At 36.5% G+C, this 15,075-nt stretch overlaps 1 protein-coding gene and 1 long non-coding RNA gene across 2 annotated transcripts in view; one reads left to right on the top strand and one right to left on the bottom strand.

The window, feature by feature from the left end:
- The window catches only part of LOC123478197 (uncharacterized), a 33,090-nt gene extending 26,414 nt beyond the window's left edge, over positions 1-6,676 (bottom strand). Inside the window, exons 1-2 of the long non-coding RNA XR_008426306.1 lie at positions 6,586-6,676; positions 6,200-6,373 (exon numbers count right to left, since the gene is read on the bottom strand). This is a non-coding gene — a long non-coding RNA (uncharacterized lncRNA). The remainder of the gene's footprint in view (positions 1-6,199; positions 6,374-6,585) is intronic.
- Positions 6,677-6,835: 159 nt separating this feature from the next.
- ATF7IP (activating transcription factor 7 interacting protein) overlaps positions 6,836-15,075 on the top strand; it is a 111,551-nt gene continuing 103,311 nt past the window's right edge. Inside the window, exon 1 of the mRNA XM_024575922.3 lies at positions 6,836-7,014. The gene's annotated coding sequence lies outside the window, so the exon portion shown is untranslated. The remainder of the gene's footprint in view (positions 7,015-15,075) is intronic.

Raw genomic sequence — 15,075 nt, 5'->3', positions numbered from 1 at the left:
CAAGGCCATTTTTTTTCATTGCTTTTAGAGAGAGAGGAAGGAGGAGAGGGAGAGGGGAGAGAGACAGACAGACAGACACACAGACACACAGACAGAAAGACATCCATGTGAGAGAAAATCAGTTGGGTTGCTGTCTCATACATGCCCCAACTGGGGATCAAACCTGCAACTTGGGTATGTACCCTGACTTGGAATCAAACCTGTGACCTTTCAGTTTATGAGATGACACTCCAACCAACTGAGCCACACTGGCCAGAGTAGTTGTACCTTTTTTGCTGGTTGTTGATTGAAGTCCATCCTCAGGTCCTAGAGGCTACCCAAAGATTCTGTAAGACAGTTGTAGTAAACTTCCACATCAGGTACTTCAACATGATGCTTAGTTCTCCAGCAAGGAGAATCTCTTTCTTTGTGGAAGGCCCAGTTCCTATTTTAAAGGGCTTTTTCCAAGATAATCTCTCTCTCTCTTTAAGCTTTTATTTATTTATTTTTAGAGAGAGGAAGAGAGGGAGAAAGAAAGGGAGAGAAACATTGATGTGAGAGACAAACATTGATCAGTTGTCTCTTATAGGTGCCTGACCAGGGATCAAACCTGCAACCCAGGCATGTGCCCAACTGGGAATTGAACTGGTGACCTTTCGCTTTGCATGATGACGCCCAACCAACTGAGCCACACTGGTCAGAGCCAAGATAATCTCTGTTTGGTTAACTCAAAATTGACTTATTAGGAACTTTAATTACATCTGCAAAATTTATTCACTGTTGCCATATTCTATTGGCTAGAAGCAAGTCATGGGTCCTGACCATACTCAAGGGTAGAGAATTATACAGGGTATGAACACAAAGGGGTGAAGATCATTTTAGAAGTCTGTTTGCCACACTTCCTATTCCCAAGAGTTTTTTTCTTGAGTTTTCCTAAGTTTGCCTACTTCACATTTCAGTAAACTTCCCTTCAAATTGGAGGAAAATAATATAAATTATCAGGTTGTGTTTAATTAACAATTTTTCTTTTTCTTTTTTTTAAAACAATTTTATTTATTTATTTTCAGAGACAGAAGGGAGGGAGAGAGAGGGGGAGAGAAACATTGATTTGTTGCCTCTGGTTCGCCCCCAAATGGGACCTGGCCCACAACTCAGGCATGTGCCCTGACAGGGAATTAAACCAGTGACTTTTCAGTTCACAGGCTGGTGCTCAGTCCACTGAGCCACACCAGCCAGGGCATAATTCATAGTGTTTCTTAATGGTAGTGTAGGATGTGAAGACAAAAACTGCTCAAGCTGAGCTGTTTGTACAATTAATATTCTGACAAGTACTGCTATTACTATTACTACTACTACTACTACTATTATTACTATTACCTAACACTTATAGAGAGATTATTATATTCCTAGTATTGCTTGAAGTGTTTTACCAGAATTTAATCTTCATAAAAACTTTACCAGATAGAAGCTATTTTTTAATCATCCCCATTTTATATTTCAGGAGCTATTTGCATAGAGATGTTTAGAACATGCAACAAGAAGTAGAGACAAATTTCAAATTCAGGTAGTAAGCCTTCAGAGCCCATTTTTGTAAGTAGTCTATTAGGCTTTCTCTTGTATTATAGAACCTAGAAACTTCAGTTTTCCTTTTCAGCTATTCCTTTTTTGAGTTTATGCTATTTTCAAAAGTTATATTTTCTTTATTCAATTTCTGCTCAATTGCTACAACTGAAAATCATTTATTTATGTTTATTATTTTAGGTATTTTTGCTTTTTGTTTTTTGGACTGTTTTCTGAGAGAAGTTCATCTTGTTTTACTCCAGCATCTTTCTAGAAGCATATTGAGACAGTATGTATAAATAAGGCCACAGTGGTGAATAAAATATGGAAATCCTTAAGTACTGATTGGTAAGTAGCTGCCACACACCTGAGTTCTACTCCTACCACGGGGTCTGCCTCAGTCCCCAGCTGAAGAACCCCGGAACCTCTCCACAATCCTCCAACTAAAAGATTAATATCTGACAAAGTAGGGAGTCTTAAAGCCTGCTTCCATTCTAATTGGTCAGTGCCTGGTGCCACAGGGTTTGATAATTATTTTGAATATTATCTTACCTAGAAGTTGAAGCCATATCTTTTTTATTCTTCAGTGTCTTTGCATTTGTCTTATCTAAGTTGAATTCTTTGTTTTATACCTATTCTGATAGTATTTTGAGTTCTACATTATGAGTCAGGTCAAATATCACCTCTTCTGTGAAATTTTCCCATATACTATGAGGAAGATTTAGGTTCTCTTGTTTTATATTTCTTTTATATTTAGTGTATATCTCCATGATAGTAATTATCTCATATTGATTATCTGTATATGTGATTCCCCATTAGAGGCAGTGTCATTTCTTCTGAGCATCTTCGGTACTCAGAATACTAGATATTGGGACTTCTGGCCAAGATGGAGGTGTAGGTAGACACACTGTGCCTCCTCCCACAACCAAAAGAATGACAACAACAATTTAAAAACAAAAAACAACCAGAACTGACAGAAAATCGAACAGTATGTATGGAAGTCCGACAACCAAGGAGTTAAAGAAGAAACATTCATCCAGGTCGGTAGGAGGGGCGGAGATGGGCAGCCGGGCAGAGAGGACTCTTGGCAAGGCAGCGACTAGAGGACCCAGCAAGGTGGCGGATTGTGGAGTGGGGTGGGCAAAGCTGCAGCTGGCCAGCGAGGCAGCAGCTGGTGGACCTGGTGACAGATCGTGCAACCCAGGGCTCCAGTGTAGGGAAATAAAGCCTCAAAACACTGACTGAAAACACCTGTGGGGGTTGAGGCAGCAGTGGGAGAAACTCCCAGCCTCACAGGAGAGTTCACTGGAGAGACCCACAGGGTCCTAGAACGTACACAAAGCCACCCACTTGGGAAGCAGCACCAGAAGGGCCCAACTTGATCGTGGGTAGTGGAGGGAGTGACTGAAAACCTGCAGAGAGTGGAGTGAGCACCATTGCTCCCTATGGGACCCCTCCCCCTCATACAGTGTCACACTGCAGCAGCGAGCATTACCCCACCCTGGTGAATACCTACGGCTCCGCCCCTTTACATTAACAGGCACGACAAGACAAAAAAAAAAAAAAGGCCCAAATGAAAGAACAGATCAAAGCTCCAGAAAAAATACAACTAAGCGACGAAGAGATAGCCAACCTAGCAGATGCACAGTTCAAAACACTGGTAATCAGGAAGCTCACGGAATTGGTTGAATTTGGTCACAAATTAGATGAAAAAAATGAAGGCTATGCTAAGCGAAACAAGGGAAAATGTACAGGGAACCAATAGTGATGGGAAGGAAACTGGAACTCGAATCAATGGTGTGGACCAGAAGGAAGAAACATCCAACCAGAAAAGAATGAAGAAACAAGAATTGAAAAAAATGAGGAGAGGCTTAGGAACCTCCAGGACATCTTGAAACGTTCCAACATCTGAATTATAGTGGTACCAGAAGGAGAAGAGGAAGAGCAAAAAATTGAAAACTTATTTGAACAAATAATGAAGGAGAACTTCCCTAATCTGGCAAAGGAAATAGACTTCCAGGAAGTCCAGGAAGCTCAGAGAGTCCCAAAGGAGCTGGACCCAAGGAGGAACTCACCAAGGCACATCATAATTACATTACCCGAGATTAGAGATAAGGAGAGACTGTTAGAAGCAGCAAGAGAACAGGAGACAGTTACCTACAAAGGAGATCCCATAAGACTGTCAGCTGATTTCCGAAAAGAGAACTTACAGGCAAGAAGGGGCTGGGAAAACGTATTCCAAGTCAAGAAAGGCAAGGACCTACACCCAAGACTGCTCTATCCAGCAAAGCTATCATTTAGACTGGAAGGGAAGATAAAGTGCTTCTCAGATAAGGTCAAGTTAAAGGACTTCATCATCACCAAGCCCTTATTATATGAAATGTTAAAGGGACTTATCTAAGAAAAAGAAGACACAAAATATGAACAGTAAAAATGACAGCAAACTCACAGTTATTAACGACCACACCTAAAACAAAAACAAAAGCAAACTAAGCAAACAAGTAGAACAGGAACAACCACAGAAATGGAGATCACATGAAGGGTTATCAATAAGGGTGTGGGAGGGGGAGAGAGGGGGGAAAGGTACAGGGAATAAGTAGCATAAATGGTAGGTAGAAAACAGACAGGGGGAGGGTAAGAATAGTATAGGAAATATAGAAGCCAAGGAACTTATAGGTATGACCCATGGACATGAACTAAAGGGGGGGAATGTTGGAGGGAGGGGGGGAAATGGGACAACTATAATAGCATAATCAATAAAATATATTTAAAAAATTATACTTGATATTGTACTTGTTGAATGAAACAAGAAATTCATTGGTTGGATCAACCAGTAGGTACAATTGCTAAAGAGACTATAAATGGTTGAGGATATTTGGGGATATTCAAATACAATAAAACTGTCTAGTTGGAGTCTTATGGAGGTAAGTCTAGAATATGAGCAAATCTAAGAAAATTAATCAATTGTTGTGTTAAGGCTGATTTATTTTTCTTTTTCCCGTTAGCGTAGACAATTAAGAGCGATTATAACAATGATCCCTTTTTATTTGCTTATAGAGGTACAAAGAGAAACCTAATGGACTCTAATATTCTAATCCCATTTCTCTTATTATAACTTTTAATGTCAATATTAATATTTATAATTTACTGAGCATTTATTTTATAATTGAGCACCTATGTACTAAATAAATTATAATACATAATGTTATAATTGAGCCTGTATTTGAAACTTATTGAGCAACTATATACTAATATTCTGTTCTAAGTACTTTACAAAGCTTAGCAATTAAGCAATGCAAATCTAATTGTTATTTCCTGACCTAAATCTTTCAAGTGAGTCCTCATTGCTCTCACAATAAAGTTCAGCTTTTAGGTAAGAAATCTATTGAATTAGTTCTCACATCAGAGACTACCTCTTCTAGGAAGTAATTACTGATTTTTCCAGTCTGGATTAGGCGATCCTCCTAAAAGCCATTCGGTATCAACAAAATTGAGAGGCCCAAATCATAAAAATAAGTATTAACCACTTTGCACTAATTCCTTATTACTTACAAAAATCTCCTGTTTACTTTTCTGTCTTTTCCATTGTAGCACAGATTTCTTGAGGACAGGCACCTAATATTGGTTGGAACACAATGATTGTTAAATAAATATTAAATGAATAGATTAATTTTTTAAATATATTTATTGATTATGCTATTACAGTTGTCCCATTCCCCCCCCCCACTCCACTCCATCCTGCCCACCCCCTCCCTCCCACATTCCCCCCCTATAGTTCATGTCCATGGGTCATACTTATAAGTTCTTTGGCTTCTACATTTCCTACACTATTCTTACCCTCCCCCTGTCTATTTTCCACCTATCATCTCTGCTACTTATTCTCTGTACCTTTCCCCCCCTCTCCCTCTCCCACTCCCCTATTGACACCCCTCCATGTGATCTCCATCTCTATGGTTCTCTTCCTGTTCTAGTTGTTTGCCTAGTTTGCTCTTGTTTTTGTTTTAGGTGTGGTCGTTAATAACTGTGAGTTTGCTGTCATTTTTACTGTTCCTATTTTTGATCTTCTTTTTCTTAGGTAACTCCCTTTAACATTTCATATAATAAGGGCTTGGTGATGATGAACTTCTTTAACTCGACCTTATCTGAGAAGCGCTTTATCTTCCCTTCCATTCTAAATGATAGCTTTGCTGGATACAGTAATCTTGGATGTAGGTCTTTGCGTTTAATCTTGGGTAATGTAATTATGATGTGCCAACCAGAAAAAAATGAAGAAACAAGAACTCGGAAAAATGAGGAGAGGCATAGGAACCTCCAGGACATCTCAAAATGTTCCAACATCCGAATTATAGGGGTGCCAGAAGGAGAAGAGGAAGAACAAAAAAATGAAAACTTATTTGAACAAATAATGAAGGAGAACTTCCCTAAGCTGGCAAAGGAAATAGACTTCCAGGAAGTCCAGGAAGCTCAGAGAGTCCCAAAGAAGCTGGACCCAAGGAGGAATAGATTAATTTAAGAGACAAATTACATTAAAAGTCAAGCTTTATGATCTTTTTTCAGGCTTTACAAAACACATTTATTTTTATCCTATCATTTAGTTTTCTCAAGTGACTTTAACTGCAGACATTATCACCATTTTAGAGATGAGAACACTGAGTAACACTCCGATTAACGGGCAAGTAACCCCGAGTACTTGGATGTGAGCCCAGAAGTTCCGACTTAAGTAGCACCTTCTCCATTGAATCCCACTGGTTTTCATTAAGGGTTGGCTCCCAATGTAAGATTGAATAAGAGGGATACAGCTTCTGGTGGAAGTGTATCATTGGAAGTGGTTGCTCTGGCACAGAATAAATGAAAGAAAAGATGTGTTTTCCTCATTACCTCATTATGTATAGAGTTTAAAGCATACTTTGCATTTTTAATATAAATAATGAACAAATCAACATACTCTAGCCTTTTTCAAAAATCTTTCCCTCAGTTTTTAAACTCTCACCTATTTCCTTCCTTCTTTCTAAGGCTCATAGAGGGCGCTCACAAAGTGCTACTCACTTCACTGGTTGAGGGCAGTTCCACTGAAAAACACACCTCACACTGCAACTGAAAGGCGCAGCGCCACCACCTCAGACCTCCTCTCTTCCACGGCAGAAGGCGGGGCCAATTTCCCTCATTCAAATAAAAAACCATGTGATTTGCATAAGGACCAGCCATCCCGCCAGCCTATTGGCTGATAGCGCAGAGGGCGTGGCCAATAGTACGACCACCGAGCCCCGCCTACATTAATTTGCATAACGGCCTCGCGCGTGCAGGGAGAAGCGGGTTTGTTTTTGAATCTGCGGCGGCGGCGGCAGCGACGGCAGCAGCGGTGACGGGGCGGCGACTGAAGCGCGCGAGACTGAGGCAGCAGCTTTGGGGGCAGCCGCGCGGCGGGCGCTGTGGGAAGGAACTTGATTCCCACTTTATCATCTCTTGCCCGGAAAGGTATATGTGGATTGTTGGGGCAGTTATAACAATATTTTCTTAAATTACTATTGTATTTCTGTAGAGTCAACACCGCATTATGGCGGCTGCGGGAGTTTTGTTTGCGCGTGCGCGGTTGCGGAGCTGCGGGCCGGCGCTGCATGGGAGCACGTGATCTTGCGGGGTCGGGCTCTAGCTGCAGTTGTGCAGCGGGCTGGGCGGTGGCTGCGCAAGCGCAATATTCATTTTCAAGATCTAATGTTCTTGTTGGACGCCATTTGGGTTCTAGATTTAATTTTCCTCATTCTCGAGGGGTTACATTTTGTTACCCTCAAATTCTCACATTTTTTCAAGAAAAACGTTTCTCTTATGTTGTATGCAGAGCTCAAACTGTTTTCTTATATTTTTCTCCGATTCTGAGAAACTGTATACTTAATTTTCTGTGAAAGTGATAGTCACTTATGGTTCTCGATTATAATTTTAGTTTTAGAGTTTTGCTGGATTCAAGCTTATATTTAGGAAGGTGAATATCAGCACCTAGTGGTGTTCTCACAGGAAGTGCATTTATTTGAATTGCATATTTGCAAATATATTTTTAACCCTGTTTTTACTAGTGTTATGGGATGTTTACAGAATAGAAATAATTTGAGTTTTTGAAATATGAGGGAGAGGGTCATGGTAGTTGTTTTAAAAGAAATCTCAGTGTCCTTCGGTATTTTTAGAAAATATTTGATCCTAAGTCAATGAATGTTTAATTTGAATTAGTTTGTGTGCCTCTGATCATACTTATATTTGAGTTTCACATTTTTTAGTCTCAGATGACTGTGCATTGCTGCTTCAGTTAGAACACTTTTGTTACTCTTTTAAAATTAAGTCATTTTCTTAGTATTCTGTCATATAAAATATAAAACTTGATAAATTTTTCTGATAAGTCTGTAAAGAACTTCCAACTATACTGAGGCCTTTATGAGGAAATTAAGTGAACCATCAATAAAAAAAATACCCATATACATATATATAGGATAAAGTTGTGTTTGACTTATTTAAATTATAAGTGCATTCCAGGCTTTACTTTGTTAAAGAAAATAGTTATAAGTATGCTATTGATTATTTTAGTTTAAAATGGTAGTGCCACTATATTTAAATCTTACATAACACGCTTGGGAGAAGCATTATGCAATTTGATATAATTCTACCATTGTGCAAATTATTTCTTACTGGCTAAAAACTTGTAAATGGTTTTCGTAAACTTCATCTGTGGTTATAACAGTTTGTTGGTAAGTTTAAATCAGCCCCCTGTCAAATGAAGAAGTGGCTCTTGCTTTGCAACCTTGCTTGCTTTAGGGATGTTTTTATTGCCTTAACTTTAAAGAAGTTAATATTAGTAGCATTAAGATGTAGTTGAAAGGAATACTTGTGGTTGGTGAATTTTTTAAAAATAATACCACACACGAGATAGAATGGAATGATAGGAAAAATTCTTTTTTCTTAACAGAAGATTTGTCGTTAATATAATTCCTGGGCTTCTGGAGTCTTCTCAGAAATATATTTAGAGGGCAGTTGTGCAATCTTCCCTTTTATACTTCTCTGGTGGTTTACCCAGCAGACTCCTCCCCCACCTCTTTTGACATTGTTTCTGGTGTTTTGTAAGCATTTAAAATATATTGTATTTTCTGTATTTGTGTGTATGTTTGTGTGTGTGTGTGTAGACACACATATTTAGGTTAGGAAAAGAACTTTGATCTTAGGGCATGGTACACTTTGTGTTTCCAGAAAAGTGAAATATTTTGGTGTATACATTCAAGCTAATGTTTTCATTTGAATATACAAATTATTACCTCTCAAGTTAATGCTGAAGCCTCGAAAGAGGTACTTTGAAAACACTGAAGAACATATTGAAAAATGTAAATGTTTATTGGTAGGACAATTTTGCTATCATCTTTGTTAGAAAGGCAAATATAGTTCTATAAACAGAAAACTAAGATCAATGAATTGTCTGAACATACACTCTTTGTTCATTGGTACTGTCAATACAAGCTTGTTTTGAAATTTTACTTCTATAGTTGATACCACAAAATTTTGATACATATGCAGCATATATGAATATTAAAACTAGGTTATTACAGGAATGAATAAAATTTACTGGTGCTTTAGATCTTTTCAGTTTTGTGAAATTAATAAACGGAATTTTTTTACTTATTATAGCACATTTGGAATGTGTTGATATTAATGAACGTTTAGAAATAAATCCTCTAAATATTTTGGTGATTTTTGTGACTTTCCCATGGTTGAGCCGTTGATCAATAATGATTGATCAATAATTGATCTGTTTTTAATTGAATCATAACCTCATTCCTGTTCTTTTAGTATCATATTATGGATACTTTTCCATTTTATTATTCTTTTAGAATGTGTTTCTTAATGTTTATATGATATTGTGAAAACATCCCAAATTATCAAATATTCTTCAAATATGTTTTTAAATGGCCACATAACATTATCTCTATTTAGAATGTACTGTGACTTACTAAACCTTTTTTTTTGTTGTTGACTATTTTGCTTGTTGCCCATTTCTCTATAGTAAATAATGCTATAGTGAACATCCTTTTCCATGGGTCATGATCTACATCTTATAAAATTTCTTTGAAATTACTGTATCAGAGTGCTTTTAAAGCAATTCACAAAATTGATAAAAAGTGTTTATGAACAGCATTTTCCATACCACCATCAGTGTGGTGGTTGAAAAATAGTATCTCATTAACTTCCTTTTTTCTATAATTAGTGAACTTGAACTTTTTCATGTTTAATATATGCAGTTTTCTCTTTTTTTGTGAATTAGCTGTGTGAGGGTTTTTTTGTGTGTATTTTTCTGTGGTAGATAATGTTTTTGTTATTTGTAGCAGCTATTTATAGATATTAACCTTTTGCTTTTCATATTTTGTGCAGTTTTTTTTTAGTTCATTATTTTTTAAATTGCTCATGGTTTTATATATTAAGAAGTGTTATATTTTTACATAGTAAAATCCATTTTTTTTTAATTTGTGATTTCTTCCAGGACTTCTCTGCCTAGAAAATACTACCTGCTGTGAAATGACTAAATGTTCATCTGTGTTGTTTATTTTTTCTAGAACTTAACAAAAAATGTTTTTATGTGTATGGAGTTTATTTTAGTGTACTTTGTAAAGATGGGTTGCTAGTTTCCACTTTTTCCAAATGTCTAGTTTTCTCAGAATTTTGTGGTAGTGAACCTTCTTTTATTGCTTTGTTTCTTTTGATCTTTACTAAATTTGAGCTATCAGTTCTGCTTCATTTACTAGGGATGTTTTAAGTTGAGGGGTCTATTGGCCTTGGGTTCTATAGATTGGCTTAAAAAGTTCCTTGGATACCTTGATGTACACAATATTATGTGAGTGCATGTGTGCACTTTTCTAAGGGAAGAGTTATAGTTTTCATTAGCTTCTCACAGGAATATGTAATATAAAATCTAAAAGCAGGTTAACAACCACTGTGTCTGGGTCTTTTTCATATAGAAGTACTGAATTGTTTTATTTGCTGTAGTGTTATAGATCACATAAATGTAGACTCATAATTCCTTTTCACAATTTTTAAAGCTAGTCTTCCCTGTTTTTGCAGATTCATTTGGTTAAGTTTTTAAAAAGCCAACTATTTGTAGTTTTGTTTAGAACTGCATTAAACCTAAATTGGGTGGGTTTAAATCTTTATAATGTTTGTTTTTTGAATGTGATACACTTCCTGCAGATCCCACAAAAATGTACTGCTTTTAGGAACTCCGAGAAAAATTGTGATACCTGTTATTTTTCACTAAGGTATTATTTACTCGTTCTGTAGTGCTGATATAATGTTAATAGGGATGAATTGGTAGAGTATATAATACTACATTTCTATTTTTAATCTGCTTTAGGACATGATGACATGAAAATAGTACGAATGTGAAGTTAGAAGTAGGAAAAATGGGTTTTTAAGATAAAATGTTCTGCAATACTTGAAACCAAATTTTTTCTGCTTTGCTTACCATAGACATTTTGTTTTTAATGAAGGAATTTTGAAAAGTTATTCATTTGCTGGTCAGGATGGAACCTAATACTATAATAAAGTAAAGATTTTTGGTTTTGGTCTCTTTGGTAACAAGTATTATAATCTCTCATAAGGGTGTTAACCTGATTATTTAAATTCATTCTCCATTAAAACTGTTTGTACTGATTGCAGGGAAGAGTATAATCTTGATTAATAGTGATCTATTTCAGTTGTAATTTTACTTTATCACTTTCGTAATGTGTATAGGATAGAAAGTCAGGTTATTTCAAAGTATTTTTATTGAACTAGTTAAACTTGAAATTGATGAAAAGAAAACAGGAAGTAAAGATAGAAAAAATGGTAAAATACTATTGGTTTTATGAAAATAAATCTAGGAAATGGGTAGGAATGTTAAGATATTATTGGCTTCTCTTAAGCATTTTCTTTTTTTTTTTAAATGAAAAATTCCCATCTTGGATTTCTTTCAAGCAAATCTGCTTCAGAAATTTTTATATTCTACTGTTTTTGTGTGACCTTTGTCTTTACCTGAGAACTTTTCCTAGTTCTGACAAATGATAATTGTTTTTTCATGCTTTAATAGATGAGAACTATCACATTTGGGACAGAAGTGCTACTAGAGAAATATATATGGTTAGTGGCAAGAAATGATGGCAAAATGGCTAGCATCTTCATAGTGTAGAGGTGTCAGATTTCAAGTGTTAGAAGCAAACATTTAAGATCTTAGTTTTGAGGTTATTTAGTTTGGGAATCATTGTTCCTAGAGTTGATCAGTATTTATTATGCAATCATTATATAATCAGTAATCAACATGGTAATTGACAATCTCATTAATGATTCTGAATTATAGAGAGTATTTAGTTATGTTTAACTTGTTCAGGAAGGCAAAGAAGTGTATGATTATTTTAGAAAGACTTCTGTTATAATATTTTTGTTTGGAGGTATGTGGAAAATTCACACATTGGCATACCTAGTATTTCAAGGGAGTCATATTGCAGGAAGAATTTTCAGGATTAAGTTCTTACCTTTGAATTCCTAACAGTTGTGGGGCATATTATAGGTTAAAATTAAGTGATGTTTTAACAGTATTTACATAATTGATTATAAAAATATAAAAATTCAGTGTTTTTTTGAAATTCAGTGGTTTCTTCTGTCATGCTAGTTTGTTCAACATGGAAAAGTAAAAGTGAGTTTCACCAAATTAAACTTTATATTCTCTTTAAGTTGCAGGATGCGAACCATTTTGTAATGGATATGGAAAATATGAGTTCTGGGCAGCATTTTCAGTTTTTTAAGTCCTGCAAAATGAGAAGACCAGGGCACTAGTGCTTATTTATACATTGTGAATGTTTTCGGTTTTGAATTTTAATCATTTGCTTTTTTGAGCCTTTAGGATAATGACTCAGGCATCTCCTTGGCCACCATCCAAAAAAATGTGGCAGTCTTAGGTCTATGGGTATAGTTGATACTGCCTCCCTGACAGTCTATAACCGGATGTACATAAACGTGAAAGTCTGGGAAATTAAGATGACCTGTTAACTTTACCATCAGAAATACTTACTTATTCATGTCTGCAGTTTTTCATTGCTTAGAATAGTATAATAATGTTTTGTGTTATTTTGTGTCTAACAGCTAGGAATAACTAGCTAGAAACCCTTTCTTTAGTTTGTGAGAGAGGAGAGGGCCTTTTGATGGTGTTGTGAGGTAGCAGTGTCAAAATGGCTGTCTTTGTTGTTTGTATAGCCCTGTGCTACTTTGAGGAACTATTGTCTTAATGGCAAACTTAGGAGTTATGTGTGTAGCACTCTGACACTTTTACATTATAATAAGAAATTTGAATTTTATTTAGAATAGCGAGTGATTCTCAGACCAGACAGAGCTGTAACGGGAACTTTTTTTGAGTCAGTAATTCACAAAGATCATATATTCAATTTTGTAGAAAGGTAAGCCTAGAAGGGGGAAAAGAGAAGCTGCTGTTTTGTGGACCAGGATAAAAAACATTTGGTGAAACAATAATGACTTGACTGCTTCAGCTCATTTTCAACTAAGGCTGTGTAGCTTCAGAATGTACCTGCCCTGTTATTCTTAGTAGAATAAATGTTTTAAGAAAAGGAAGAGGTAGGGGGAAGCATGGAAGAGAAAAAAAGACTATCTTTGAACTTTTAAAATTTCCTTTAGGTGGTAAATACCAGGAGCTAATCAGATGACAATAAAAGATTAAACTTCTCTGAGAATTGTTTAAGAATGATACATGTTTACTTCCTTCATGTAACAGTACAGCAGAATTTTTGGGGTTTACAGCTGGCTTTGGATTAATAAGTGGTTTTCATATGTTGAACATGGTTTCTAGGTAGAACTACTATAAAGTTTCATCAGCCAGGGGAAAGGGAGAAAAGACAGTGAATGGGAATGCCCACTCATTCTTTTGAGAACATAACCTAGAAGTGGGACATACCACTTTGACTCATGTTTTATGGCTGAAAATTTAGTCATTGGAACATACTTAGCTGGGAGAGGGAGGCTGGGAAATGTAGTATCCAGTTGGACAACCATGCATTTGGCAAGAATTAGAAAATTTTATGAGTGAAGGAGAGAAATGGATATTAGAAAATAACTAGCATTTTCTGCTATAAAGGAAGCTGGAGAAGTAGTCTAAGTAATTCTTAATTTGATATTGAAAACTGTTTTTTTGTTTTATGAGTTAGATCCAGTTATAACTGTGTATCTTCCTTTGAAATGGAATTTTGAGAGCTTCATGTTCATGATTTTTGGCTGAGGTTCTGGTTATTATAAATGTTTGTCTTATTTGGTAGAATTCTTCTTCTTTTCTCCTTGCCTTTGAAATATTAAATCACACCCTGGCCTGTGTGGCTCAGTGGTTGGAGCATTGTCTCATAAACCAAAAGCAAAAGGGTTGTAGGTTCGATTCCCTGTCAGGGCATGTGCCTGGGTTGCAGGCCAGGTCCCCAGTCAGGGCGTGTGTGAGAGGCAACCAATTGATGTTTCTGTCTTACATCCATCCTTTCCTGTCTCTGTAAAAAAATCAATAAGCATGTCCTCGAATGATGATGAAAAAAAAACAACCCAACATTAATTCATGATTACTTTTGGAAGAATTGCAATTTTAATTTAATTTTTAAAACTTACTGTAATACTTTTGAACCGTGGCTATTAACTCTCTTATTTTAAAAGGATGAAGGATAGTAGGTAAATTGTATGACATTTGTTTGGACTGTTTTAGTCTCTCTCTCTTTTTTTTAACGTTTATTGATTATGCTATTACAGTTGTCCCATTTCCCCCCCACACTCCACTCCATCCTGCCCACCCCCTCCCTCCACATTCCCCCCCTATAGTTCATGTCCATGGGTCATACTTATAAGTTCTTTGGCTTCCACATTTCCTACACTATTCTTACCCTCCCCCTATTTTCCACCTATCATCTATGCTACTTATTCTCTGTACCTTTCCCCCCCTTTCCCCCTCCCACTCCCCTATTGACAACCCTCCATGTGATCTCCATCTCTATGGTTCTCTTCCTGTTCTAGTTGTTTGCCTAGTTTGCTCTTGTTTTTGTTTTAGGTGTGGTCGTTAATAACTGTGAGTTTGCTGTCATTTTTACTGTTCCTATTTTTGATCTTCTTTTTCTTAGGTAACTCCCTTTAACATTTCATATAATAAGGGCTTGGTGATGATGAACTTCTTTAACTTGACCTTGTCTGAGAAGCACTTTATCTGCCCTTCCATTCTAAATGATAGCTTTGCTGGATACAGTAATCTTGGATGTAGGTCCTTGCGTTTAATCTTGGGTAATGTAATTATGATGTGCCTTGGTGTGTTCCTCCTTAGGTCCAACTTCTTTGGGACTCTCTGAGCTTCCTGGACTTCCCGGAAGTCTATTTCCTTTGCCAGATCGGGGAAGTTCTCCGTCATTATTTGTTCAAATAAGTTTTCAATTTTTTGTTCTTCCTCTTCTCCTTCTGGCGCCCCTATAATTCGGATGTTGGAACGTTTCAAGATGTCCTGGAGGT

The sequence above is a fragment of the Desmodus rotundus genome, chromosome 3 (assembly GCF_022682495.2).
Source record: "Desmodus rotundus isolate HL8 chromosome 3, HLdesRot8A.1, whole genome shotgun sequence".
Taxonomy (NCBI): domain Eukaryota; kingdom Metazoa; phylum Chordata; class Mammalia; order Chiroptera; family Phyllostomidae; genus Desmodus; species Desmodus rotundus.
Note: the sequence above shows the minus strand (reverse complement) of the source record. Positions and strands in the feature narration are given on the sequence as shown.